General features: G+C 36.9%; 1 non-coding gene across 1 annotated transcript; it reads right to left on the bottom strand.

The window, feature by feature from the left end:
- Positions 1–1,839: 1,839 nt before the first annotated feature.
- Positions 1,840–1,971, bottom strand: LOC115063921. Its single transcript, XR_003843787.1, has one exon. It is a non-coding gene; the product is annotated as a small nucleolar RNA SNORA17 (small nucleolar RNA).
- Positions 1,972–3,200: the final 1,229 nt, after the last annotated feature.

Raw genomic sequence — 3,200 nt, 5'->3', positions numbered from 1 at the left:
TAGGGAGCCAGGTGGCTAGCTGACTGGTAGACTACTTGCCAGTTTTTGTATTCAATACTAACGCTTGAAGAAAAAGAAACAACAAAAGGATGAAAAGTAATCATAGACGTAATTTTAAGATCACTTTTAAAGTATATTTGTTTCTTTTTTGTAAGGGAGTGGTGTACTAGAGCAAAGTACATTATATGCATATATGGAAATTCCATAAACAAACATTACTTTGAACAATTAGTGTAGATTAACAAAAACATGACCAAACAAACACGCTTAAAGAAATTATAAAAGTCAAATGATACATACTCCATATAAATTTAAGACAAGGGAGATATGAATCCCATAAGAACAGTGTGTAAGGTGCTTAACTTCTATAACAAACCCCAAATTAACAGGATCTGCCTGCATACCCATCAGTTGGGTCTCTCTCCAAGAGGTCAGTTACAGGCACCATGTTCCAAGGACTATAGCTCAGGAATAATAAGGTCAAGCACCAACCAACTGCACTCAAGGCCTATGAGGTATATGACATGTTAGTTAAAACAAGGCCCCAGAGCTTCCCTATAACAGTTATAAATGAAACCTACATATAATATGTAGGTTAGAAAACTCAAAAATTAAATTACAGACTGAATTTTAAAAGTCTAAAAATAATTTATAAACACTTAATTATTAAACATAGTGTTTCACCTTTGGGTTCTCATGTCTGAGTAAACTTTTAATTTTACTAAGATTTCTCTTATGAGAAAGAAAGGAAGATGATTATAAATATTTATAACAACCATGGCACTTCCAGGCATAGCTAAAGTTGGTTTAGATTCTTTATGAAAATATTTTTCTTTCATGCTCAATATGGTTACTTTTCCCACATTTCAAATATGAATTTTCTTTCTCTTATTGTAGAATAATGGAATTCATTATAAATCCTGGATTTATACCTTGGAGTTTAATGCCTCCATACATACAAAAGGAGACACACATAATACATGCCATCAGAATGTACAAGCCCAGCAGCCATTCTAACCATCTTCTTTCAGAAATAGGAGGAACTGGCAGAGCAGAAAAGTACATTTCAGTCTTATCAGATTAAATAATCGTTATAGTAGGTTCTGGAAAAATGGAATCATATTTATATCTTGAAATTAAATTACTTTGAATTGATTTTATTGGGTTTTTTTTGAGAGCTGACCTAGATTTCTGACAAAACAGCTACTAACTAACCCAGTACAGAATTTATTTTCTTTTAGTAAGGTATTGAGTGTATTTACATAAAATATACTTTGGAAATGCAATGTGAAAATATTTTTAAATATAAATATTTCTTTAAAAGTTACTTAAGATATAGAAGTCAGATTGTTTATTCATTTATTTTAACTTTATTGGATCTTTGAGAAGTTGGCATCATATACTCCAATTCCACTCATGTTCCCCTCTCCTTGTACCAGTCCTCCACCCTTGCAACCTTCCCTCCAACAGAGGGAAAGTCTCACTGTGGAAGCTGTAGTGTGTCACAGTGTATCCCACAGTTTGCCCTTTCATTAACACTTCTTTGCTTGAGAATGTTCATTGCAACAACTCGTTGGTCTAGTATGAGGCCTCTGGTTGCTGCTACTCTATCAATATTGGATCATCACTAGGACTCCTCTTGGATATCCTCTTGTTGCTCTGTGTCATGGAGGTCCTACAGCTTTGGATCTGTAGGATCAGTCCTCTTCATGCACTCAAGCAGTTCATGGATGAGGTAGATATTGGGGTAGCCTAGACTGGTGGTTGTCTCAGGGTAGCTTCCTGTTTGGGCCCCCTGGAGTGGACTGGGGAATACCTCAGGCTCCCTTTCTTTCAGGAAATGTTAGGCTGCCAATCATTCAGATGTTCACAGGTCAGATCATGGAGGGTAGACATAGCCTCTCTCCACTCTACCACCTACTGACTCATGTGTGACACAGCAGCCACACCTGCAATGCCTCCATGAGCAGGTCAGACCATTTATTTTTAAAATAGAGAATTCCATATGTGCATACTAACACACAGATTCACAATTGCATACATAAATTTCAAAATGACACTGTCTCAATGGAATATACATTGAAAGGAACAAAAACAAAGGCTACCATTGTTTGCTTGTTTTTGATACATGTGAACTCTTAAGGTTCTGATAGGGAAATGAAAATATTTGTCCAGATGGGATGAATATGAATATACATTTTGATTTTGGCTTTCAAATAGATGAAAAGACTGAACCTTTCTACTACAATAGTAACCTTTTCTTCATCTTTTATGAAGAATAAGTTGTCACACAAATATGTCTAGGACCACAACATATCAGAATAATACAGGATACATTAGAAGTGATGGATGTTTCAAGCAAGTGACTTCTGACATTGCACAGTGTGTTTGGCGCAGGGGAATCAGAGCAGATGAGGGAAAATTGACAAGGAGAACAGAAAAATGCTGGGAACAGCCGACTTGTGGAGTCAAATAAAATTCTAATTTTCTGAAAGTGGCTTCTGGCAGGACAGGTTGATGTTCTGAGTAATAGTTTTCAAGTGATGCTCAGAAGGCGGGATTGTGAATGTCCACCCCCTAGTGTCCCCCTAGATCATGACATTGGTGTCTACTGTTAGGGGTCAAGAGATCCCTATGACTACAGAGAAAAGAAGGAAAAGGTTGTCTTATTAATGATGGTGAAACCTTAAAGTTTCAAACTCCATTAGACACAGGTTCCAGGGCTTAGCTCTATATGTGTATATCCTTGGACTAGCATGCTCTGAGCCGTGAGTTCTATTCCCAGCACTGCATGTAACCAGACGTGGTTTGCTGGCGCAGTAACTCATCCAGCACTGCATAGGTGAAAGCCATGGACTTGAAGCTCCTTCTAGGTTGGTACCTATATTTCCTTAGGTGTAGGTGTAGCTAATACTACTGATTTGAGTGTACATCAGTTCAAAAGATAGCATATTAATAAGATATCATCTCCACAAATAAATAAATCATTGAAATAATATGGAAGGCATTTTGGCAAAAAGTTAGATGTTTTATTTAATATTGCGTAAACTGGGGTGAAGTGACTTTGGTGTCAATCATAATTGATAATTTGTCCCGGAGAGGTGGACTTCCACTCAGTTGTGTTTAAGGTTGCTTGCTTTATTGTGATAAATTATCTAACATGTTAGCAAGCTCCAGTTGACCTGAGTGCCACAGTCAGA

Source organism: Mus pahari, chromosome 4 (genome assembly GCF_900095145.1).
Source record: "Mus pahari chromosome 4, PAHARI_EIJ_v1.1, whole genome shotgun sequence".
NCBI classification, from domain to species: domain Eukaryota; kingdom Metazoa; phylum Chordata; class Mammalia; order Rodentia; family Muridae; genus Mus; species Mus pahari.
Note: the sequence above shows the minus strand (reverse complement) of the source record. Positions and strands in the feature narration are given on the sequence as shown.